We start from the raw sequence: 18,255 nt of genomic DNA on the forward strand, positions 1-18,255 counted from the left end.
ACACCCACCAAGAACAAATAAATCAATCTGATTGGCTGATGAATCTGACACTTTAGTTGCTCATTCATTTGCAATTTTGAGAGATTTTGTGGAAATTCTGAAGGCCTGAGGGGGTGGAGCTCAAACTCACACGCTGCTTCAGCTAACGAGCTCGGGTTCGGGCATGCGATTTGTGAAACAGCTGTCACACTTTGCTTGTATGCATCAAGGAATAAATTCTGGCTGGATAAACTTTTTGTTTTTCTCTATTTGTTTGTAGATTAATTAAGAGTGGAAAGCGATTAAAAAATACATAGGCAAAAAGGTGATTGAGAATGAAAGGATGAAAAATATTTATTTATTTGGCATGTCAGGCCAGCAGAGAAGGCTTTGCTGGCCCTGAGAATTCGCCACTGCGTGAAGACCTACTTTCTAAATATCTGTTTGTTTACTATGTTGTTTTGACATGAGTGTTGTACAATAGCATGACCTGTAATGTCTCTTGTATGCAATGCATTACTTATTTGTGTGGAATGCACAGCACAGCAGAAGAGAAAGTGGCTGTGAGAAAAAAGTAACCCAGAAGTAAACTAATGCTTTACTTTCCATAAAAAAAAAATAACTTTTTAATTAAGTTACTTTTTTAAGGAGTAATGCAATATTCTAACGAGTTACTTTTAAAAGTAACTTTACACAACACTTATAACAGGGATATAAATCATAAGAAAATTAAAAATGATCTCAATTTAACTTAAATTGTTTACCAACATAAACATTACACATGTAAAAAGAACCACCTTTTTAAAGTAGCCATGCAATTATGTATCTCTTAACTGATATTTGTGCGTTTTGCACTTTTGAGACACTCCCTAACTTGGATTGCCCTCGTTGGGATCGCTGTTTTGCTTTTTTCACTTTTTATGCTTAAAACAATTACATTTATCGTATAACAGCATAATTAATTTTGCTGTTATGATTTACAGTGTTATCTGAACGAGACCCGCCACTATTTTGCAATTACATACCAATTAACCATAAAGGAAGGATCGAATGTCTAATGAATATCCAATATAAAAACAACTTTACAGCAGTGTAAATTTCAGACACAAAGTGCACTCAAACCGCCAAACTTGTCGCCGCCTGTGCCCGACGGTGAAGGTGGAGAGATCTACACGGCGCCGTGGCCCTTCCAGGCTCGCGCCGAGGAGGAAATTTCCTTCCAGGAGGGAGAACTGTTCCGAATTACGAGCGCGCCGGTGACTGGTGGACAGTAGTTAAACTAGACAAAAGCGGGTGACAGCAAAGGGCTTCGTTCCTCACAGTTAACTGGCGATAAGGGAGACGGTGCAAAAACATCCGTGAGTTGGCTACTACGGTATTTTCTACACACCTCAACAACACTGCTAAAGAAGCGACAAACCAGTTCGCGAGAGTCCATGACTCGCGTTGAACTACGGGCTAAAATTAAGGCACTGCAAACTTGTATTGTCGGCAGCTTCACTGATTATAATGGGAGCGTTCTTCTGAAGTTTGTAGTGATGGGGTGTTAAGACAGGATCACATCAAAATATATAAAAGTGAATTTTACACTAACATAATAGTGTCTGTGATAATTATATTGCATGTTTAAAGGAGTAGTTCACCCAAATTATCTCATTATTTCCTCACCCTCATGCCATTCCAGATGTGTATGACTTTCTTTCTTCTGCAGAACACAAATTAAGATTTTTAGGAGAATATTTCAGCTCTGTTTGTCCATACAATGCAATAGAGAATGCAATAGCAAAAATTAAAAAGAAGCAAAATTTTGGACTGTTCTCAGTTAATACTGATTAGATCACTAGTTGTCACACCGGTAGGTTGTCACAAGGGCTATTTCCCAGGAACAATAAGATCAGATAAGTCCAAGTGCATGTTTCTCTAGTCTTGACTGACCATATTTACCACTATTGGGGCTAGTTGACACAAAAGGCCAACGTGTGTTCAGTGAACTCTTTTTTTCTTAGGCAATAATGGTACAAATGTTCTATAGCTTTTTTCTTGCCAGGTTTTCAAGGTATGTGGCCATGCAGAAATTGACTTTCAAAAATTACATTTATGCTGAGAAATATTCACTGGAGTACAAAGTGTGACGACTAGCCCCAGTCTGCCCTATAAGTAATTGCTTTAATAGTAACAATATGTAGCTAATTACTGGACTTGAGTGATTCCAGTTGTTCCAAAAGTTGTTCTCTCTATATAAAATTACAAACTGCTCTTCATAACCAAGGTGAATTAAAAGGGAGTTCACCCAAAAATGAAAATTCTCTCATCATTTACTCACTCTCATGCCATCCCAGATGTGTATGACTTTCTTTCGTCTGCTGAACACAAACAAAGATTTTTAGAAGAATATTTCAGCTCTGTAGGTCCTCACAATGCAAGTGAATGGGTACCAACATTTTGAAACTCCTAAAATCACGTAAAGGCAGCATAAAAGTAAGCATCTTCAGAAACGATGATAGGTGTGGGAGAAAAACAGATAAATATTTAAGTCCTTTTTTACTATAAATTCACCTCCCTGCCCAATAGGTGGCGATATGCACGAAGAATATGAATCACCAAAAACAAAAGTAGAAGAATGTGAAAGTGGAGATTGATAGTAAAAAAAGGACTTAAATATTGATCTTTTTCTCACCCACACCTATCATATCACTTCTGAATAAATGGATTTAATCACTGGAGTCTTATGAGTTACTTTTATGCTGCCTTCATGTGCTTTTGGAGCTTAAACATTTTGGTCACCATTCACTTGCATTTTGAGGACCTACAGAGCTGGAATATTCTTCTCAGTTAGGCATGGGCAACATAGACAGCCTGCCCGGGGGTGGCAAGCGCAGGCGGCACGGACACTCCTGTTCTGTTAATTCACGGCAGGTGCAATTAGCCTGAAAATATCTTAAATGACCTCAGCTACGCCCTGCATCCATTTTATCTGTCTCTCATTCTGTCAGTGGTAATCAGTGACACTGAAGTGAAACACATTAGTCCACGAGGATGTGAATAGGAGGTTCTATCAGACAGTTGGATCAGAGTCAAATGTTTCCGAGCCTGGAGAAGCTGGAGCACTACAGGAGGCATTCCCTGGACTCTGCCCCCAGCCTCACGCAACCCTGCAAATGGGTGAGTGAAGCATAAAGGGGGAGATACTATGAGGCAAGCTGAGGATAAATAATGAATTTTCAAACTAAACTGCAGAAAATAGTTCTATTTATAAAATAAATCTATTTATGCCATTGTGACGTTGTTTCTAAAATATGTGCCATTCAAGAGGAACTAAGATAGTGAGACAGCAACTACACGAAAACATCTGTGACACGAGGGAGAAGACTGTCTGTAAGACAATTAGCCATGTTCATATTCCGGTGCAATAAACATGCCAAGACACCAATCCAAACAAACTAATTCAAATCGCCTGCCTTGATAACCTTAAACCTATTAAATGCCAATTTACAGCCCTTAAAATATGAACTCAAAATTAACTATAGATTTACAATTTTGTCAACTTCTTTCTAAGGCTTATAGTATATGTAATTATTATATATTTATTGTATAATACCACATATATTCTGTCTATATACAGTTTATCCTATATACCAGTTGTATCACCACACACCAAACATACAGTATGTTCTGTTCATGTTACATTTGTGTCTGTTTTACTGTGTACTTCCCCTCCAAGAGTTCCTGTTTGTTATATATTATGCCAACAGCCAGAACCAAAACCACAAGATCTTTCCCATCAAACGGTAGATGATTAGGAGTTACCAAAGGAAGAGTTCACTCTGGAAGAGGAGCTCGGTAAAGGATACTTTGCTGATGTTTACCGTGGAAAATTGAAAGGCATGGTCAACGTGGCCATTAAGGTCCTCCAAAATAATGGTAGGGTTGGTGCATGTGCTTTGGGAATATTGTTTTATTAATAACTGTTCTGGTTTAATGTACCTCCTAAGGCAAAACTCTTAGCTGGAATCCACTACTTCCGCTTTACCTACTTTTTCTGTTCCTGTCACTGCTTGTGAACGTGTGCAATGCTGTGTTTCTTGTTCAGTGACTGTAAGAGCTGAAAGAATGAGAGCACAGAGCACAGAGTTGGTTTCAAAACTCTTTGCATGTTGCTGTCTGTCAGCCAGTTCAAATATTTCCCTTTAGGAGTCATTTACATATTTTGACAGTTTTATTAATAAATACTAAATCACTCATTCACACCTTGTAGGACTGATAAGTAGCTGATGCTTATCAGCTGAACTCTCTCCTTCTCCTCTAGAGTCTCTAAACCACAGGGAGTTTCATATGGAGACTCAAATATTGAAAAGCTCAGACACAGGTATCTCATCATACTGTTTACCATTTGCACAACCTCCACACCTTTCTACATCATCACTGAGCTTATGGAAAAAGGCAACCTGCTCGATTTCCTGCGAGGTAAACAATTCTACCCTTTCACTCTCGGCTGTCAGTCTAGTTCATCTTCAAGTTTTACTGATCAACATTAATGTTTAATGTATCTTTTATTCGTGTTAATAAATAGTTGCCCTAAACAGTATTTGGACACTGAATGGGTTAGTTCACCCCAAAATGAAAAGTCGGAAGATAAAAGACATATGGCTTTGCAGCAGGGACTAAAAACACTTCAAGGAAAGAAAACAAAAACCAAAACGAACACATTTTTTTTATTGAACATAACCTGAAACAGGAACAAAGTGATTTTCAATTGTTCCGGAATGAAAACGTTATTTTAAAATGCTGGTAACCAGTTATAACCGGTTAATTTCGTTCCAATAATTTAAAAAAGGCCAAAGGGTATATCACAATAAATTTTTGGAACAACACCACTTTTTGGGGGTCGCAGTCCTTTTCTGCATATTGCAGCCCCCTTCAGCATAATGCGGCGCCATTTTACATCCCTCTTCAGCCTGTCGCGGCCCGTTTGGCATAACGCGCAGCCTGTTTCAGCTTATCATGGCCCGTTCGGCCCCATTTCGCAGCTGGCCCACTGGGAAAAGTCCCGGTTCTCCATATGGCCAGTCCGCCCCTGCATACAGATTTGATGCTGCCAGGTTATGACTGAGAACAAATCTGTAATTAAAATTATACTTGAATTAACTTTGTGCTAGTTATGATTTCTATGCTGATAAATCCACCACACCGGAAAAAAAATTAATTACTTATTTTCAGTTATTTTGTTGAGGCAAGTTGCTTATCTTGAGCTTGTTTTTCCAGACCACATTGCTTGTTTTTCTTGCAAGATGTGGCAACAATGCAATTGTTGTTTTTTATTTTGTTCTAACCGGTTACCATTTGGAAAGGAGGCTGTGGAACTTCTGAACAGGAACAAAAAAAGTTTTTGCTCAGAACGAACCGAAATGAAAAACATTTCGTTTTTAGTCCCTGCTTTGGAGCAATATGAGGGTGAGTAAAGGATGACAGAATTGTCAGTTTTGGGTAAACTATCACTTTAAGCCTCACTTAGAAAATGTATGCATGTTGTTGCATTATTAACAGAATATTTTTTTTATCTGTTCAATTAAATTAATACATTTATAAGTGTGTGTTCAAATACGTTTTGGGCCAGTGTATATACACTAATATCACTGTGAAGACAATTTCTGAGTATGAATCTAAATAAGAATGAGATCCTTTCCTGAGAATAATTTGGTTGAAAATACCCTGTCATTATTTAAAGTCACACATCACACACAAAGTGCCATTTTAAAGTCTTAAGTAGATTCCTTCCATTTTTCCTGGCTCCAGGTGAGGAGGGGTGGAACCTGGAGCAGCAGGCACTGACAGATATGGCAAGTCAGGTGGCTGATGGGATGGCATATCTTGAGGAGAAGAACAGCATTCTCAGAGACCTGGTGGCCCAGAATGTCCTAGTCATCTAGTGGGACAGAACTACATCTGTAAAGTGCCCGACTTTGGACTAGCTCGAATCATCAAGGAAAGGATTGCCTTCTAGTTGATAAAGGATGATATTGGAAAAAAATAGTTATTGTAACGTGAATGTATCATTATGAGTCATATACAGCCAAACCCGTATGAATTTCTTTCTTATGCAAAACACAAAAGGAGATGTTTTAAGAAATATCCCTCCCTGTATTTTCAATACTATTGCAGTGGATATGCCTATCTTTATATGCCTCATCTTTTGAATGCATATGATGATTTTGGTGAGAAACAACCCTAAATTTAAGTAATTGCTCAGTGAAAGTCTTGAGGTATATTGCACAGAGAAGTGATATGTTTTCACATGAGAACATGAGCGTTGTCTTTAGCGTGCCACTAAGAACGAACTTCTCTCATAGTGCTCTATTCATTAAAACATCTCCTTTTTTGTTCCACGGAAGAAAGAAAGTCACACGGGTTTAGACCGACATAAGGTTGAGTTTATTGAGGACTGAATTATTCCTTGAACGCTTTAAAGCAGTATTGCTGTATAATTGCTAAGACACGCCCCTTTTAAAATATGTGGAATAATTTTTTGCTGGCTCTTGTTTCACAGGAGCCAATTTACTCATCTGTAGATAAAAAAGATACCATATAAATGGTCTGCTCCTGAAGCTATCAGCCACGGACGGTTCTCCAACAAATCTGATGTCTGGTCATTTGGAGTCCTCCTGTATGAAATTTTCACGAATGGTGGAGTCCCATATCCAAGTATGTACACCACTGTATATACTTGTTTATGCAGATCTCAGCATGGTTAGGTACATCGATTTTCTGTGTGAATTTTTGCAGCTTACTCAAATCATGAGGTGTTTCATCTGATCTCGTCAGGGTATAGAATGCCTGCGCCCCATAAGTGCCCGTCGCACATTTATGACATAATGCTGATGTGCTGGAGTGGCTCGGCAGATGAAAGGCCAGATTTCAACCTACTTAAAAAGCTCTTGGAGAGTAGCTGTTCTCGATACATGGAATGGACCATGGAGAGCTGCAATGACACATCAGGTCCACCAGGTGGCAGCAATGAGACAGAGAATGGGTATAATGCTGAGAGTTAACACCAGCACTGCACAGACAGACTTAAAAGTGGGAATATCAAAAAGAATAATTATTTTTGCGATTTTGTAAGCACATTTATACCCATTTCTCTGACCCTTTTTATTCATGCACTTTTACTATGTTGTGTACTTATGAATTTTCTAATTTCATGTGACATTCACATTTAATTGTATCAACCATGTCCTCAAATCAAAACAGACAATAACAGCCAATACTCATACAGATGATTATTTCTGTACTACTGTGATGTTTGTTTCCCATCCAGAGGGAAAGACAGAAGTTTCTGAATTATTCAGATGTTTCGAATAATAATAATTAAAAAAAATAAATAAATAAATAAAAATAAAAAACAGTATTGTGCCTTTTGTTTTCACCTTTGCCAAATTATATAATATCAGCCGAATCAATCTGTATTTGATCAAATATGATTTAAAGTTATCTGAAAACATTTAAAAGGGTCATATCATACAGAGTTTTATTATTTAATTTTTTATCTGAGGTTTACATACAATTATAGCGTGTTTGTTTGTCATTATTTAGTTTTTAGTGACCATCTTCTGTTGTTTAGGAATAATAGTATGTGCACCACTCACAGTAACTAGGTTGGGCTAATTTCTGATTGCGATTTGGCTTTGTTGACGTGTGAATGTAGGTGGTCACATGTTAAGGAAAATTAATTCCTGGCGATAGAAATCAAGGGATTTCAGAATAAGACGTTTGTGCAGCTTAGTTTCAATGAAATGTTATTTGGACTAGGGAGGACGTTTTGATTTCTGAAAGTTTCAGTATGTTTTATAGTGCAATGAACTCTTTTATTTCAGAAAGATCAAGGGAAATTTGTTTTCTTATGGTATGACCCCTTTTACTGTCTCTGCAGTTGATCAACTCTGAGATAAGAGAGATGGCAAACATGATATGTGTGATCAGAATGTGTCTGGCCAGTTCCTGTAGACATTTTACAATCTCTGAAAACGTACCATTGCAGTTTTAGTTGGTTTAGTGTTGCCTGGTCACCAACAGGGGGTAACTAGCCTGCCAAGTGCTTATAAGGCTCCAGAGTTTCACTGGTCATTCATAAATGAATCATTACTTGACAGAATTAGGGTTTAATGGTGTGCATTTAATGAAAAAAAGATCATGATCAGCTGTTTGATTGTGTGATATCAATTCTTTATAAATGGAAATACACACATAATGCAGAATCAACATGCCTTGCAATCCCCGTTGACATAAATGCGGATAATTTATTGTTGTTACCATTGAAACATTCAAACTCAACCCAGTAACATGAGCATTGCCACAATGTGTTCATGTTTTGGGTGTGTGGTGAGCAGAAATAGATACGGGAACACTCTGGGACTTGTCTAGCTGTTGTAATTGGAAAAAATACAGGTTGTTGAAGATGGGTGCTTGGACACTTCTGCTTGTTGATTGGCTAGAATTACTTTCCTGTCAGATTTTGGGCACCTCTTGTACTCTGCAATCAGACACCCAATGATTCAGACTCCAGAGGGCAGGCCACAATCCAAAAAGGACATTTTTTATATACCGTACTCTGATATACTCTCATGGCCTCTTTCTGTCCTTTTCCTTTCCAATGAATCACCTACGTTCATTTGGCAATTTCCATCTTTGTTTTCATCAGTTTTGAGTATTTTAACCCTAAAATGGCAAGCATATAAAGGTACCTCTAAAAAATAATTCATTGCTATTTTCCAACACATTAGGAACCATATAATATATAACCACATTTTTGCCCCTGAAATATTGCTTTTAGTTTCAATTTTATAGCTTGTAGAAATCATGAATATAACATTGAAAAGATAGGAGTGTTTTCCTCCAGGTCAGCTGCCTTCTCAAAAAAAGCTGCCTTTTTAGGCTACTTTTAGATAAAGATTGTGAGTTGATGCCAGACTTTATACACAAAATCACATGTCCTCAGTATTTGCAGGAAGCCCCTTTTCAATACTTTTCACAAAAATTTGACCAACCCACTCATTGCTTCTCTCCCCAGCCTCTTAAATGTTTGTATCCACCAGGATACAAAATCCACTTAAAGGTTAGTTATATAGAAAATCTATTAGCCACAATGCATTCAGCAACAGAAGAGACTCTGCAACAAATTAAGATGTAAAGATGCTGATCTATAATAGCACGAAGAATCAATTGAGATAGTTGAACAAGGTCAAAATCATTCATTCATATGCACCACCAAGAAGACCAACATCCAGAAGCTGCATGGATCACAGAGAAAGAAGTGTCAAGGCCACTCTACTGAATGAAATACAAAGACTCAACATGTATAGAATGAATGTATAGCACAGATACACAGAACATTATTATCAATATATTTATAGGATTGTAGGGGTTGTATAGACCAGTGGTTCCCAACCTTTCTCCACTGACCTTATATATATATATATATATATATATATATATATATATATATATATATATATATATATAGGTCAATGAAGTGACACTAATTATTTATTTATTTATTTATTTTTTTTGTCCGTGTCTAATAAATTATTCAAAAACCATTACAAATGCAATTCACACAAAACAATTACTTGAATACACCTCTTCTATGAGGAACGTTTTCAATTTATGAGTTCAAAGTCATTTTGATATTTTTTCTTTGGCTTAAAGTCAAAAATGTCATGTGATGCAACCATCTGGAGACAGTAAAAAAATTCTCATTAAAAGCTGAAATTCTTTAAAAAAAAAAAAAAAAAGAAAGAAAAAAGAAATGTTGCCATGAGTTATGATAAATAATCTTTTATTATGATTTTTTTTTGTTTTGTTTTTTTTATTTTTTTTACATGCAGTGAAACATATTCCCTTTTCTCTCAATTTGGAATGCCCAATTCTCACTACTTAATAGGTCCTCGTGGTGGCCCGGTTACTCACCTCAATCCGGGTGGCGGAGGACAAGTCTCAGTTGCCTCTGCTTCTGAGACCGTCAATCCGCACATCTTATCACATGGCTCGCTGTGCATGACACTGTGGAGGCTCTGCATGTGGAGGCTCATGCTACTCTCCGTGATCCATGCACAACTTACCATGTGCCCCATTGAGAGCGAGAACCACTAATCGTGAACAGGAGGAGGTTACCCCATGTGACTCTACCCTCCCTGGCAACCGGACCAATTTGGTTGCTTAGGAGACCTGGCTGGAGTCACTCAGCACACCCTGAATTCAAACTCATGACTCCAGGGGTGGTAGTCAGCATTAATACTCACTGAGCTACCCAGGCCCCCTGAAACAATTTTATTTTAAAATATGATTAATATTTGAAAAACTTTTGTCCATAAAATCATGTGGTACAACCAACATGTAAGTAGAAATGTTGTTGTCATGTGACAAAAAAATAATAAAACAGAGAAGATATCTTTAGACCCACTAGACTGTTTGTGAAGATTTAAAAACAAATCATTATTTTGTCATATCATTAAATATCAGTATTTTGACATTTTAATAAATAGGCACATTTTGTTCAGGTCATTTGGTGCAACCATGAAAAACTTTTTGATATTCTTGATTTAAACTCATGATATTTGTGAAAAAAAAATAAAAAAAAATAAATTAAAATAAATAAATATATATATATATATATATATATATATATATATATATATATATATATATATATATATATATATATAGTTTCTTTACATCAGATTACGCTATAAACTCAATTAATCCATTTTGTATAGCTAATGCGCATGCGTGTTTTCGAGTTGATTGACAGGCGATTTCTGTATCTAAAAGGTGATTGGCTATTTTACCTGTAAGGCGGATTGACCACTGGCTGCCATTGGGCGTTCCAATTTCTACCATTCATTTTAATAGAAGTGGCCCATCTCTGCTAAACACTCTCTGTTTTGTAATTATTCCAAGTCATCCATTTAAATATATATATATAATTTTATTTTTTTTATTTTTTTTAAATACAATTTTAAATAAATTAATATGTTGACACAATTATATTTTTGTCTGCAAAACTAATTTCAAACATTTAAGCATACACCTTCAGATCAAAAGATTAAGATCATGAGAAACATTTCAGGCAAGTGACCCCAAAATTTTCACATAATAGAATAATAGTAAAGTCATCAAAACTATGGAATAATAGAAATGGAAATATGGGAATTATGTTGTGACTAAAAAAATCCAAAATAAATCAAAACTGTGTTATATTTTAGCATCTTCATAGTAGTCACCCTTTGCCTAGTATTTGCAGACATGCACTCTTGACATTTTCTCAACCAACTTCTTGAGGTATCACCCTGGGATGCTTTTTAAACAGTATTGAAGGAGTTCCCATCTATGTTGGGCACTTATTGGCTTCTTTTCTTTATTATTTGGTCCAAGTCATCAATTTCAAAAACGTTTTTTTATTTTTATTAAATTTGAGTTTTATAATGAAATAAATTAATATGGTGGCACAATTATATTTTTGTCTATAAAACTAATTTCAAACATTTAAGCATACACCTTCATATCAAAAGATTTTTAAGATCATGAGAAACATTTCAGTCAAGTGTTTCAAAACTTTTGACCGATAGTGTGTGTGTGTGTATATGTTTGTTTTGTTTTTGTTTTATTGTATTTATTTCTTTTTATTAAAGATGAAATTGTGTACACTCTCATGTATTCAAGGTGCAAGGAAATACCTTTGATACCTTTTACTTGATGGTTGCACCACATGGCATTTTTAGTCACAAATGCTATAAATGTTTTTCACAAAAAATAAAAATAAAAAGTAAAAACAACATGAACTCAAAGATTACATGTCTACGAACTTGACAATTGTGTTTTATTTATTTTTTAATCATTATATCACCTCGGGCAACCTTATTTGCCAGTAACCCATATATTATAATTCTATATAATACAATGGTTAACAAATGTGTTATTTAATAATTTCTGAGGTAATTTACTCCATCGATTCTCCCTCCGTGCTTTGTGGCAGAACAGACGCTAAAGGAAAGCTTGACGACGGTATTAGCAACAGTAATTAAAGGTGTGTTCATTCTCTCTCACTGTGTGCTCATGTGCGCGCGAGATGAAGCGCAAAGGTCGTGAGAGAAATGCAAAAAGTATCTGAAAAGCGATAAAGTTTGTAGACCGATAAAATTAATATGATGATTTTAATATAATATTTTTTGGAATGCACATTCCCTGCCATGCGGTTGGATTTTGCATAACCGCGATAGAAACGATAATTGCACATTTCTAGCGGTTTACATTCAGAGCTCCCCTGCAGCTGCTTGACGGTCTCATAATAAAGTGTTAACATGCCAGCAAGTTATGTTGTTTAAAGAGGTTTGTGCAGTCACACGCGCATGGCCACCTGACAGTCAGCGCGCCGCACCTCAGTTGAAAAGCAGAATATTTTTGGTGCGCTTCATTCTTACACAGTTGTGCAAAGAGGCTCTGATTGGTAGAGTGACATTTCATGAAGTTTTGCTACAGTTACCAGGGTGCCAAGGTCTTTGGACAGTTTTAAAATTTTTTTTTTTTTTTTTTTTTTTTTTTTTCCTATGGTGAGATTTTGCACCTTTGCGTCCTTAGGTTATATGAGGATGCTGACATGCTGTCTTACTGGTATCCCGTATTTTATTAATCTTTGTGACAACTGCGCTAAAAACAATCTAGACGCAGCGAAAAGAATGAAACAAAACGCATGTGTCTCAACATGAGTTTTTGACAATTTGAAGTTCTTTTTAACTTGATATGGTGTTTAAAATATGTCAGCCCTGCGCGAGTCGCTGAAGAAAAAGCGAGACGTGGTGCAAATGTCAAAGACATTCGTCGAGCATGTGTTCAAACAATGCAAAAACAGAACAGAAGTGCGCAAAAACACATTGGGTGTGAGCGGCCCCTAACTCGTCCGTTCGCGCGTGTCTGTGAGTGAGACTGCGAAACAAGTTCGGTAGCCTGTTTATTTTTTTAATTAATTACATACACGAACCCGAAGTCCTATTTGAAAAACTGACCCGAACCCGGCCCGAAACCCATCGGGTTCTCGGGTCCCGTCGGGCCCAATCGGGTTGCAAACCTCTACACTATTATAGAAATTTTAAGGACTGTTTGTTGGTGATGTCAAGTGACGTCATTGTTCCATGACCATTTCCTGCTTGTCAAAACAGAGAGTGTTTAGCAGAGATGGGCCACTTCTATTAAAATGAATGGTAGAAATTGGAACGCCCAATGGCAGCCAATGGTCAATCCGCCTTACAGGAAAAATAGCCAATCACCTTTTAGATACAGAAATCGCCTGTCAATCAACTCGAAAACACACATGCGCATTAGCTATACAAGATGGATTAATTGCGTTTATAGCGTAATCTGAGGTAAAGAAACAATTATACCAGTTGTGATGGAACTACACGCACTTCCCATAGATCATCGTCGCCCCGCCTCGCGTGATGGGGCTCGCATGATCCCAATGAAGAGCCTATCACCGCTACCTTTAAACACAGTGCACATCTCTCCTCAGGACACCGGTCTCTACCTGCTGGTGTCTTTACAGGTCCAGGAATGGAGCGGTGTGGTTCCAGTGTGAGTTAGGGGACTTTCACACTGGCAGTTTGAAATAGAGCACGGTTCGCATGAAAAGTTGCTAATGTGAAAGCTGTTTTGCAAACCGGGGAGTGGACCGCAGTACCGAAACCGAGACTACCTGTAGGAGATGGTCTGAGTTCGGTTGCACTGGAACTGTGGCGCGGTTTGCATGAATGAGAAAGCAACCTGTACTCGGGTCCACACTTGTTCCGGAAGTAAAATGACTTGTGCATGCATTTTTGCCGATTTAAGCATGATGACATCATCAAAAACAAACACACACACGTGCATCATGTGTGGCAGGGAAGCGTTGCGGGACACAGAAAAGGTGAGGTGCTTTGTATATTTGTGAGTGGGTGAGCATGCAACCAGCTGTGTCCTCAAAAAAGATTGTTTGTGAGCATCAGATATAGTCTCCTTCCCCTGGACATGTACAACTGCTGAATTATGGCATGCAAAGCACAGAGGCACCAATGTTGTTCACTCTGGTGTGCATGATGACACAAATTTAATAACAAACACACAAATATAGCGACCCGCGTTGTGCTTTCCATCGTGTGCACGTTTGTGATGATGCAAGTTGATGACGGAAAAGCACCGGGGTTCGACAGAAATCCAAAAATAGCAGAGTGTTGACATGCTGGATTTTGAAAAACATGAAAAGAAAAAGTGAAACTTATGGCACTTTTCCACTGCACGTTACGGTTCGACTCAACTCGACTTGACTCTGCTCGCTTTACTTTTCTGAGCTTGCTTTTCCACTGCAGTTTAGTGCAGCCTCAACGTGGGTGGGATTATAGGCTGATCATCATAGTTGCGTCACCCCATCCAGCTCTCGTTGGATCCTCTCCTCGGCTACTAATGGGAAGAATGTCTGCACCTCATTTATTGACCACGGTGTGGTTTTGCACACAGCCATTTCTTTTTACAATTTGAAAGTCGCTTGAACAAATTATACTGCTATCGCTGTTGCTAACATTAAAACTAGCAGGTTGATGTCCCATGTCGCAAATCCAGTGACACTGGTAGTGATGACTCTTTCTGACCAATCAGTGATCTGCAGGGTTTTGACATCACATTTAGTATCGGCTCAGCTCGCTTGGAACCTCAACCGAGGTGGTACTAAAAACAGTACCAGGTGACAGGTACTATCCACAGTGAAAAACCCCCCAAAAACGAGCAGAGTTGAGTCGAGTTGAGCCGTACTGTGCAGTGGAAAAGCCCTTATACATGAGTCTGAAAACAGACCAATGCCGCGGAGGGTGCCGTGAACAATCGCACTCAGATTCGGACTGCAGCAAACGTGCCCAGTGTGAAAATCACCTTAGATGCGTCGCCAGACCCACACCCCGGAACCCCGTGCGAGTTGGAGCACACGTCGCGGCCGACGGGCTAGGATGCTGGGCCGCTATTCCCCTCAAGTGCCAAGGCCCAGGGAAGCCAGACTGCTCGAGTGAAGCCCCACAGTGTTGTCAGATTTTACTGCTTATTTGAAATATGTTCTTTTATCGTAACCTTGACCAACCGTTTTGGAGATTTCAGTCTTTCCCCATTCAAGTAGATAGGAACTGCACTTTCATGGCACATGCTTACATAGAGAAATAGCTGCCAAAACTGCCCAAGAACATTACAAAAACAGTCACCAAGTGGACTGCCTTGAAAAAGAGACTTTGTTGAAAGGACCTGGAAATATGTCTTGACCATTCTAATTCCTTTGTTTTTGTTTACATTCTTGAAATTGTCTGTATGATTAGGGAGAGTATGGGGTTAGGGTTTGGACTAGGACAAGGTTTAGGTTTGAATAGGGTTCATTTTTATTTTTTTTTTGACTGGACGATTGTTCCAGGACCAACAAAAGACGATCATTCAGGAACATATCATACTTTTTCTTTTTTCTGTCTCTCTCTTTATCTCTACTTTTTTTTTTTTTTTTTTTTTACAATGAAAGTGAATGATGACTGAGGCTGTCATTCAGCTCCATTTGTGTTCAACGGAATTGAACTAAAATCATGATTTTTCATAAACAGCTATAAGTAAGTTTTTTAAATTTAAGATCAGGGGTTCTGCAGACTGGTTCAGTCTTACTAGTACAATTAAATATTCAGAAGCTGTTTCAATGACAGGCACTTTGGAGCATTTAAATACTAAGGTTCAATGCACATGCAAGGTGCGCGTTCATTCATGAAGGTAACAACAAGGGGCAGCCTTAATAAAGCAGATAAAATATGACTGCCCCTGTCAGCAATAAACAAAAAGCACATTCAAACTTCATTGCAAATTATCAGAATAAACCCTTCTATTATAAACACCATTGGTAATAAAGAACAGGCTGAAATAATACATTGGAAAATGGGTTGCAGGTGTTAAATAAGCTAATTACAGACTGATAAAACTCTCTGATCTTTTCAAAAAACTAGATGCTTTCTCTTTTACTGTTTTACTGTAACCAAGAATTATGTGAGTGTCTCAACCTGTGCTAGTGCGATACTGAAACAAGCATTACTGGCATACATCCAGTAATGTGTCTGTTCACAAATTCTTCTGTGTGCATGTGTTCAACTTTGTGCAGAGTGACCTTGAACTACAGATGAGACTGGAGGAATGCTCTGCATGGGCAGGTTCACACAAAACAGCTTGCTGGAAGAATCCATAATGACTGAGGCTGTGTGCCAGTTTTAGCTCTTGTCTCTGTTTTGAAACAACTGTTGCATCAGTGATGGACATTTACTGCCCCCAAAATATTAAACTAGCCAAAGTTCAAGTAAAGGGAACATTAAACATCGACCCAAATAAAGTGTTAGTTACTTAGACAAGCGGTGCCATGGGGTGCAAGGTCATCATTGGGGAATGGGACCACTAAGGTCCTCTGCAGTGTAACCAACTTATTGGGCCCACCCATCAAAAAATTGCCCCCGGCCCCTGTGTGAATTTAAGTGACGGTCCAGATAAGGTGAACTTGTCTATCTGAAGTTTTTGACAAAATACTGTAAGATAATTTTGTAAGATAATTTGTAAGATAATTTTTTGTTTTGCTATTAACAATTTTTTTTATTGATTCTTGTAAAAAATTAAAAACAGAATAAACAAAATATATATATACAGAATCAACTTTAACCCCCATTATCCCTGTGATCAAAGACAAAATTACGCAATGCACACGTATAAACTATAAAATATTTGAAATAATAACAAATATTAAAATCAACAAACAAAGAGAAAAGAAAGTGTAACAGGGTTTGTGGTTGGGGCAAGGAGGAAGCGGGAGTCGGCGAGTTCCAACACAAAAAGTTATTTTATTTTTAACGGAAAACTTCACTTCTTCTTTAAACACTAGTCTCTGTGGGCACATGGTAGTTCTCTCTCTCCTTACTGGCGTCTGGCTCGCTCTTAAATCCGTCTTCAACTCTCACTGCAATGACAAACAGCTGTTAGAGACAATCATTGCCAGGTGATTATCCTTACTGTTCTCATCTCCTGATCTCGCTCTCCATTCACATGTCTGCGCTCAACCATGCCCCCACCACCACAGAAAGAAATCCACAAAGAACAGAATCTACAATTACTACCACAATTTTGTCTCTCTCAACATAGTCCTCACTGAGAGCCTTCCAGAAAGGATAAATACCTGTCCCATTTCTGTGCCAGACAGGCTGGTTTGAGTATTTCTGTAACTGCTGATCTCCTGGGATTTCAACACACAACAGTATATAGAATGGTGCGAAAAACAAAAAATATCCATTGAGCGGTAGTTCTGCTGACGGAAATGCCTTGTTGATGACAGAGGTCAACGGAGAATGGCCAGACTGTTTCAAGTTGACAGAAAGGCTATGGTAGCTCAGATAACCCCTCTGTACCATTGTGGTGAGCAGAATATTATCTCAGAATGCACAACATGTCACACCTTGAGGTGGATGGGCGACAACAGCAGAAGACCACGTTGGGCACTTTATTAGGACCATAGTGTATATATTTAAAGCAGTGGCTTTTAGACTACACCTGTTGTAGCTCAAAATGTTTATTTTGAGAATAAATTGTCCTTCCGCTTCCACCAGAATTAGTTCAGAGAGTTGTTTTAAACAGCGTGTTGGTGTATTATAAAGGTCCTAATGGCTACTAAAAAGTACACACAGCTGGTTTATTTTTGTCCAAAATTCTGCATAAATGCCACATTGGGGAAAGGGGGTTTACCCTTTATAAATTTAGCTAAAAAGTTTTTTCCTTCTTGTTTTATTTGCCATGTATGCTTACAGATGACCATACTGTTGTGATTTTCTTATTTATAGTAGCTTGTTTCTGAATGTTAACTTCGCTAGCTGTCTATGACAGATGGATGTTACTTGTAAATACTGCTTGAGTTTCTTTTTCCATCACATGTACAATAGATGCATCCAATATCAATCCTCTGAGCAGGATGTAGTGTTATATAAACCATATTAGTGTCCTGTCTTAGCACTGTGTTTTAATCACACTAAAGCCTGCTTAATTCCAAAAGTCTTGCACACAGGCTGTCCGTCAGGCTCTTTTTGTTTGTACAACAGCAGAGTCAGTTACCAGAGACAGTGTAGTGCTAATCCATTATATAGAACTACATTGTTAATAGGGATTTTCCATTACAGTGACATTTCCATTGCAAACATATTGAGATCACAACATAAG

General features: G+C 37.9%; 1 pseudogene; it reads left to right on the forward strand.

Annotated features, from left to right (window-relative positions):
* The first annotated feature begins 512 nt into the window (after positions 1 to 512).
* On the forward strand, positions 513 to 7,224 carry LOC127424061 (protein-tyrosine kinase 6-like; annotated as a pseudogene).
* Positions 7,225 to 18,255: the final 11,031 nt, after the last annotated feature.

This window comes from Myxocyprinus asiaticus, chromosome 33 (genome assembly GCF_019703515.2).
Source record: "Myxocyprinus asiaticus isolate MX2 ecotype Aquarium Trade chromosome 33, UBuf_Myxa_2, whole genome shotgun sequence".
NCBI lineage: Eukaryota > Metazoa > Chordata > Actinopteri > Cypriniformes > Catostomidae > Myxocyprinus > Myxocyprinus asiaticus.